Source organism: Scyliorhinus canicula, chromosome 17 (genome assembly GCF_902713615.1).
Source record: "Scyliorhinus canicula chromosome 17, sScyCan1.1, whole genome shotgun sequence".
NCBI classification, from domain to species: domain Eukaryota; kingdom Metazoa; phylum Chordata; class Chondrichthyes; order Carcharhiniformes; family Scyliorhinidae; genus Scyliorhinus; species Scyliorhinus canicula.
Window position 1 is genome coordinate 133,662,063 of NC_052162.1, and position 9,347 is coordinate 133,671,409.

General features: G+C 45.9%; 1 non-coding gene across 1 annotated transcript; it reads right to left on the reverse strand.

Annotated features, from left to right (window-relative positions):
• Positions 1-9,008: 9,008 nt before the first annotated feature.
• Positions 9,009-9,081, reverse strand: trnac-aca. Its single transcript has one exon. It is a non-coding gene; the product is annotated as a tRNA-Cys (tRNA).
• Positions 9,082-9,347: the final 266 nt, after the last annotated feature.

Consider the following 9,347-nt stretch of genomic DNA (forward strand, 5'->3'; position numbering starts at 1 on the left):
TCTGATCCTTCATTGATTTCAGACATCCCCAATTAATAAATTTGCTTTGGTTCGGACAAGACTTTAACCAATTAAAGCAAAGGCAGAATTCTGGACAGTAAATTTAAAAAGGAGTTTTTTTAAAGAGAAACTTTACTGACTAACTTGAAGACATTTACGTTTACTTCAAGGTGGTGATCAGTCTGTAGAAGCGTATCCCACCCTGGCTCCTTCTTTGACACTAATTTCCTTGGAACTCGGCCTCGAGAGTCTTCAGTACTTGGCCAGCAAGGAAGACCTTTGGAAACTCGACTTTTACCCCCAAAGTGACCATTACCTCATGTCAGAGTTGGGCCTGTGGTAACATAACCATTGGTCAATTGGGCACTAGTTTAATTCAATTGGATCTTTAATTACTGACACCACCTTCTCTCATTACCTTTGACAGGAATGTAATTGAACTGTTTCATACTATCCCTTTACCTGATTCTGTACTTCAAACAGTTTCAAACATTGAGGCTAATCAGAGTTGGAAGGGCTCCCTTGCCGGTACATTTATCCTCATCGCACATTCTTTATATACACAGCAATGAAGCTTTTACATTTTTACAACAAATAAAACTCAGACTTTTACTAGAACTACTGATTCATTATTGTTTAATTAATTATAACTCAATTAAGGATCACTACTTATTGAATCATGTTACAGACTTGTAGCTAATTAATACATTAATATTTAATTTATACATTTGGTTTATACATACACTGGTTATCTACTGAGTAGTGCTACACTCAGTATGCTTCACACGGTGTCTGTGTCGATGTATTTACATTCTGTATTTATCGGCTGTCCTAGATTGTTTCATGTATGGAACGATCTGTCTGGACTGTACACAGAACAATACTTTTCACTGTACCTCGGTACACGTGACAATAAATCAAATCCAATCAAAGAGGCAGTTTCTGACTAATGATCAGATTCAACAATGAGCCTTCTTAAAAATTATTCATTCATGGGAGGTGGGCGTCACTGGCTGGGCCAGCATTTACTGCTCATTCCAATTACCCTTGAACTGCGTGTCTTGTGAGGCTATTTCAAGGGTCACTTACAAATCAACCACAACATTGCTGCGGATCTGGAGTCACGTGTCGGCCAGGCCACATAAAATGGCCATAAATTAGGAGAGGGGAATGTGCAACAGGACCTGGGTATCCTCGTACACCAGACACTGAAGGTAAACATGTAGCTACAGCAGGCGGTAAAGAAGGCCAATGCTATGCTAGCCTGCATTGTGAGTGGATTCGAGGACAGGAGCAGGGATATCATGCAGCAATTGTGCAGGTCCTTGGCGAGGCCGTACCTGGAATATTGTGAGCAGTTTCGGTCTCTTTATTGAAGGAAGGATCTTCTTGCTTGAGAGGGAGTGCAGCGAAGGTTTACCAGACAGATTCTTGGGATGGTGGGACTGACGTATGAGAAATGGAATCAGGATTGTATTCTCTGGCTTTCAGAAGAATGAGGGGGGGCTCTCATAGAAACCTATAATACATATAGATACATAGAAGACATGAGGCCTTTTGAGCCTGCTCCGCCTTTTTATCATGATCATGGCTGATCATCCAACTCAATATCCTAACCCTGCTTTCTCCCCAAAGCCTTAGATCCCATTCTCCCCAAGTGCTATATCCAGCCGCCTCTTAAATATATTCAATGTTTTAGCATCAACTACTTCCTGTGCTAATGAATTCCACAGGCTCACCACTCTTTGGGTGAAGAAATGTCTCCTCATCTCTGTCCGAAATGGTTTACCCTGAATCCTCAGGCCCCTGAATTGGAAAAAATGAATCTCAGAACCCCTGGTTCTGGACACACCCATCATTGGTAACATCTTCCCTGCATCTCCCCTGTCTAGTCCTGTTAGAATTTTAAAGTCTCTATGAAATCCCCCCTCATTTTTCTGAACTCCAGCGAGAACAATCCCAACTTCATCGATCTCTTCTCATATGACAGTCCTGCCATCCCTGGAATCGGCCAGGTAAACCTTCGCTGCACTCCCTCGAAAGCAAGAACACCCTTCCTCAGAGAAGGAGACCAAAACTGCGCACAATCTTCTCGGTGTGGCCTCATCATGGACATGTACAATTGCACTAACACATCCCTGCTTCTGTACTCAACCTCTCGCAATGAAGGCCAACATACCATTAGCCGGGGCGGCATGTGGCGCAGTGGTTAGCACTGGGACTGCGACGCTAAGGACCCAGGTTTGAATCCCGGCCCTGGGTCACTGTGGCGTTTGCACATTCTCCCCATGTCTGCTTGGGTTTCAGCCCCACAACTCAAAGATGTGCAGGTTAGGTGGATTGGCCATGCTAAATTGCCCTGTAATTGGAGAAAAAAATAATTGAATACTCTATTTATCTTAAACAAAACATACCATTAACTTTGTTGACCGCCTGCTGCACCTGCATGCTTACCTTCAGCAACTGGTGCACAAGGACACCCAGGTCCCGCTGCACACTTCCCTCTCCCAATTTACAACCATCCAGGTAGTAATCTGCCTTCCTGTTTTTGCTTCCAAAGTGAATAACCTTACACTTATTCAAATTATACTGCATCTGCCATTGATTTGCCCACTCGCCCAACCTGTCCAGATCATGCTGCAGGATCCCTGCATCCTCGTCACAGTTCACCGTCCCACCCAACTTGGTATCATCTGCAAACTTTGAGATGTTACATTTTGTTCCCTCATCCAAATTATTAATATATATTGTGAATAGCTGGGGTCCCAGCACCAATCCCTGTGGCACCCCACTGGTTACTGCCTGCCAATTTGAAAAGGACCAATTAATTTCTACTCTTTGTTTCCTCTCTGCCAACCAGTTTTCTATCCACCTCAATACACTTCTCCCAATCCCATGCGCTTTAATTCTGCACAATAATCTCTCATGCGGAACTTTGTCAAACACCTTCTGAAAGTCCAAATATATCACATCGACTGGCTCCCCCTTGTCAACTGTACTGGTTACATCTTCACAGAATTCCAACAGATTTGTCAAGCATGATTTCCCCTTCATAAATCCATGCCGACTCTGACTGATCCTGCCACTACTTTCCAAATGTTCCGCTACAAAGCCCTTGATAATGGATTCAAGAATTTTCCCCACTACCGATATTAGGCTTACTGGTCCATAATTCCCTGCTTTCTCTCTACCTCTCTGCAGAACCAAAGTATGTATTCAATTGCTCAGCCATTTCTTTGCCCCTTATTTTGCATTCCCCTGTTTCTGTCTGTAGGGGGCCTACATTTCTCTTTACCAATCTCTTTCTCTTCACATATAGAAACTCTGAGTGTCAGTCTTTATGTTCCCTGCAAGCTTACTTTCATACTGTACTTTCCCCTTCTGAATCAATCCCGTTGTCCTACTTTGCTGAATTCTAAACTGCACCCAATCCTCAGACCTATTATTTTTCTTGGCCAATCTGCATGCTTCTTCCTTGGATCGCATACTATTCCTAATTTCCTTTGTAAGCCATGGATTGGCCCTCTTACCCATTTTGCTTTTGTGCCAGACAGGAATGAACAGTTGCTGTAGTTCCCCCATACGGTCCTTGAATGTTTGCTGTTGCCTATCCACTGTCATCCCTTTAAGTAACTCTCCATAATCTATCAAGGCCAACTCATGCCTCATATCTTCATAGTTCCCTTTATTAAGATTTAGCACCCAAGTCTACGAATTAACAACTTCACTCTCCATCGTGATAAAAATTATGTTATAATCGCTCATAATATTCTAACAGGACATGATTTTCCCGATGGTGGGAGTGTACTGAATAAGAGGTCGCAATCTGAGGATACGGGGAGACCATTTAGACACAGATGAGGAGAAATTTCTTCAATGAGAGAGTGATGACCCTGTGGAATTTTTTAACACGGGAAATAGTTGAGGCCAATACATTGTATGTTTTCAACAAGCAATTAGATACAGCACTTAGGGGATTAAAGGATATGGAGGGGAAAGTGGGATTAAGATATTGAGTGGGATGATAAACCATGATCATAATGAATGGCAGAGCAGGTGCAAAGGGCCAAATGGCCATTCCCTGCTCCTATTTTCTATGTTTCTATGTAATCCTTCCCACACTAAGAGCAGGTGAATGGTCTCTCCCCAGTGTGAATTCGCTGGTGTGTCTGCAGGGTGGATAACTGAGTGAATCCCTTCCCACATTGAGAGTAGATGAATGGCCTCTCCCCAGTGTGAACTCGCTGATGTTTCCGCAGTGTGGATGCATCAATTAATCCCTTCCCACACTGAGAGCAGGTGAATGGCCTTTCCCCAGTGTGAACTCGCTGATGTCTCCGCAGGGCGGATGAATCAATGAATCCTTTCCCACATTGAGAACAGGTGAATGGCTTCTCCCCAGTGTGAACTCGCTGGTGTGACTGCAGGGTGGATGAATCAATAAATCCCTTCCCACACTGAGAGCAGTTGAATGGCCTCACCCCCGTGTGAATTCGCTGATGTTTCTGTAGGATGGATGAATCAATGAATCCCTTCCCACACTGAGAGCAGGTGAATGGTTTCTCCGCAGTGTGAACTCGCTGATGTGACTGCAGGTGAGATAACTGAGTGAATCCCTGCCCACACAGAGCAGGTGAACGGCCACTCCCCAGTGTGACTGCGTCGATGAATCGCCAGCTTAGCTGGGACTCTGTATCTCTTTCCACAGTCCTCACATTTCCACGGTTTCTCCAATTTTTGGGTCTCCTCGTGTATCTCCAGATTGGACAATCAGCGGAAGCCTTGTCTATACACGGAACATGTGCACTGTCTCTCCTCACTGTGAATAGCGTGATGGTTTTTCAGGCTGTGTAACTAGTTGAAGCTCTTTCCACAATCAGTTCACTGGAACTCTCTCACTCAGGTGTGTGTTGTGTGGGTCTCGGTACTCTTCCAGTCACACTGATGTTTCCACAGTCAGTTCACTGGAACTCTCTCACTCGGGTGTGTGTTGTGTGGGTCTCGGTGCTTTTCCAGTCACACTGATGTTTCCATAGTCAGTTCACTGGAACACTCTCACTCGGGTGTGTGATGTGTGGGTCTCGGTGCTTTTCCAGTCACACTCATGTTTAAAATCTTTTGAATCCGACATATCGGACAAACATTTCTCCTTCTCACCAATGATATTCAGAGCCCGTTGTTTTCCGATCAGAAGGAATCGAGTGAGTTTGTCACATAGAGACGTGGTGTTTGAGATTTCTGTCTATAATTCCTCCTCTTCCAATATCCTTTAAAAACAATTTACAAAAGTCTTCATTGTTAGTTCAGGATAGAAATTCAGAACAGAGAACTCTAGTTCCTCTCTCGTTCTCCAAACTGTAAATCTCCATCACACACAATCCCCCTCCATTCTCACTCTGCTGTATCTACTATTCACCCTCCCAATTATCCTGAAGATGCTGATTCATGCTGATTGACAGATCCCAGCTCAGCTCACTGCTTCCTGACCAGGACACAGAGATTAGAATAGGAGCAAGAGTAGGCCATTTGGCCCACCGAGTCTGCTCAACTATGCAATGAGACCCTTGGCCGATCTCCCTCGGCACCATTTTCCCACACAATCCCCATATCCGTCAATATCTTCAATATCTGGAAACCTATCAATATTTGTCTTGAACATACTTGGTGACTGAGGCTCCATTTTCCTCTGAGGTAGAGAACTCGGACGCTTCATCACATCCTCGAGTGAAGAAATCCTGCTTATTCTCAGCTTTTATGCTATTTTCCTATCTGTTCCCCAAAATCTTAACTCCATTGTCAATAAAATATCTGTCAAACTTGTGCTTCAATATATTCAATGACCCCCAGATATAACTGGTCCCTGTGGAAGAGAAATCCAAAGACTAACAACCCTCTGAGGGAAGAGATGACTGGAAATCTATAACGTAGCTACAGTCTGATATTACAAGACGAGAAATAATTATACGTTTACGTTATTACAGAACCGTAAATAATATATCTAATCTGTTCCATATACGAACACGAGACATATCTTTGTCCAATATTAATTTAATGTCCCATGAAATGTCACCCATCTCCTGGAGAACTCACCCCTTTAATTGAGAACATTAGGAAAGAAACAATTCTTTTTAAAAATAAATTTAGAGTAACAAATAATTTTTTTCCAATTAAGGTGCAGTTTAGCGTGGCCAATCCACTTACCCTGCATGAGTTGTGGAGGTGAGACCCACGCAGACATGGGGAGAATGTGCAAACTCCACACGGACAGTGACCCGGGCAGGGATTGAACCCTGGTCCTGGGTGCCGTGATGCAGCAGTGCTAACCACTGCGCCACCATGCCACCGACAGGAAAATATTTTCATCAGATAGGCTGGTGAATGGGAGTGAGAAGGGGGTGAAGCAGCAGCGGTTGAACCAGTTTCGGCTGGTTCGACAAGCTTAGCTTCTGGGGGCGCAGTGGGTTAGCACTGCTGCCTCACGGCGCCGAGGTCCCAGGTTCGATCCCGGCTCTGGGTCACTGTCCGTGTGGAGTTTGCACATTCTCCCCGTGTTTGCGTGGGTTGCGCCCCCACAACCCAAAGATGTGCAGAATAGGTAGATTTGCCACGCTAAATTGCCCCTTAATTGGAAAAAATTATTTGGCTACTCTAAATTTTTAAAAAAGCTTAGCTTCTGCGTCGGAACCTGGGAGGGTGGGTTTGGATTCAATTTGTGTGTCTAGGTCGGGCGCTGATGGGAAATGGGGGGGTGGTGGGATGGGTTAGCTAGCTGATAGCTGGTGTGTGTGGCTGTCACCTTGGTGGACCCTTGGCCCGTACTTTTTGAAGATTTATGGGAGACCCCTGATTCGGGGCTGGTCACCTGGAACGTAAGGGGTTTGGGTGGACCAGTGAAGAGGTTAAGGCTATGCTAAATTGCGCTTAGTGTCCAAAATTGCCCTTAGTGTTGTGTGGGGTTACTGGGTTATGGGGATAGGGTGGGGGTGTAGGCTTGGGTCGGGTGCTCTTTCCAAGAGCCGGTGCAGACTCGATGGGCTGAATGGCCTCCTTCTGCACTGTAAATTCTATGATTGTAGTCCAGACTGCGGAAGGGTGAGCCAAGTGTTTCACTCGATCTTTGACAAAGGGCTCAAGGCTCTGCAATTCTAATCAATACACTTGTCCCTCTTTCATTCACTAGGATTGGCTTCCTTTTCTTTCCATCTCTGCCACCGCTTTGCCCCATCAATAAGACATTGGGACTCAAAGACTAATCCAGTTTGATGGACAAGTTGTCTCCATTCTGAACAATGGGGAACAAGCTCCTCCCACTCATTGAAACATCGCCCCGACAAAGATGAGAAACGCGCATGCGCCCTGATGCACATCCAATAAAGATGGCGGCCGTTAACCTGAGCCGGATATGAGCTGCAGCTCCGCTCGGTACAAACGGAGTCCCGTAAACTCTTTTCCGATGCTAATGCCTCACACAAGGTGCTGAGGCAACGTTTCCGCCCATCCCTGCGATCTTTCGCTCCCTCCATATTGTTAATCGTGTGTTACCAATTTCGGATCTGAAGACACATTCCTTGTCCATTGCCATTACCCAGACTGCGCATGCTTCAATCACAGCGGACCCCACCCCTCATTCACTCTGATTAGTTGGAGGACCAGTTGCTCACAGTCGGTCCTCCACCCCGCCCCTCCTCTTCCGATTGGTCTGGAGCTGCCGTCAATCACCCGAGCATTGTGACGGTGACAGATGGTGAGAGCGGCCGCAGGCTCAGGCTGACCCAGAGGATAAACAGCAAAGGATTCACTCACTTGGAGAGTAACAAACACAGTGTCTGTTCCAGTAATGAGTCAAGTTGCAGTGGCAGTGAACACATCATTGGATCCAATGTAGAATCATAGATCCCAGACACTGCAGAAGGAGGCCATTCGGCGCCTCAAGTCTGCGCCCTCTGAAAGGTCACTCTACCTCGACCAATCCCCCATCCGATCCCCGTAACCCCACCCAGGTACAATTTGGCGCAGTGAATCCATCTAACATCTTGGGCAGCACGGTAGCATGGTGGTTAGCATAAATGCTTCACAGCTCCAGGGTCCCAGGTTTGATTCCCGGCTGGGTCACTGTCTGTGTGGAGTCTGCACGTCCTCCCCGTGTGTGCGTGGGTTTCCTCCGGGTGCTCTGGTTTCCTCCCACAGTCCAAAGACGTGCGGGTTAGGTAGATTGGCCATGCTAAATTGCCCGTAGTTCCTTAAAAATAAGGTTAAGGGGGGGGGTTGTAGGGTTACGGGTATAGGGTGGATACGTGGGTTTGAGTAGGGTGATCATTGCTCGGCACAACATTGTGGGCCGAAGGGCCTGTTCTGTGCTGTACTGTTCTATGTTCTATCTTTAGGCTGGGAGGAAACCAGAACAACTGGAGGAAATCTACGCAGACACAGGAAGAGGGTGTAAACTCCACACAGACAGTGACCCAAGGTTGGAATTGAACCCAGGTACCTGGCACTGAGAGAAAACAGTGCTAACCACTGTGCCGCCCCATTACTCTGTCAATGTTACTATTAGACAATAACCTGCCTGTTATTCCAACCCTGGTATGTGTTTCTCTGTCAATTATTATTAGACATAATATCTGCATTGTGTCAAAACTGGAACACGTTTTGCTTCTCATTGCAACTTGAAAATTCAGTACATCTGGCTTTGTTGAATGAATATTTCAGGCCAAGGGGAAATCAAATATAATAGCCGTGTAATGTAGGAGATTCGGGTGAAATTCAGTAAAGTTGCGCGAGTCCTTATTGGCCACTGGCTGCTCTCCCTTTTGAGGGGGCGAGCTGCCTGGTGGCGATTTAACCTGAGGATCACTACACCTCAGGCGAGGGGTTAAATTGAGAAGACAGGCCCTTCGTGAATAACCTCAGCTGATGCAAGAATTGATCATGCCCTGCTGACCTTGCTCCCCATCAAGAACCAGCTGTCAAGCCAACTGAGCTAAACCGGATGCCGAAACGTTGAACTGAGAGCCAGCCAGGAGTCGAACCTGGATTCTCCTGATTTGTAGTCAGACGCGTTATCCGTTGTGCCACTGGCCCATAGCGGTGCATGGCTTTTTATATATTTTTTTGATGAAGACCAGTTACGAGATTGAGGTAGTATTCAGCACAGACTAAACCTGAGGCATGTGATGTTTCTGCCCGGTTTCGAACTGGAACCTTTCGCCTGTGAGGCGAATGGGATAGCCACTATACCACAGACACAGCTGGCAATGTGGCAGCCAATGGACCAGTGACACATTTATCTGAACTGTCTTGATGCAGCAGGGGCTCATTTAGCACAGTGGGCTAAATAGCTGGCTTGC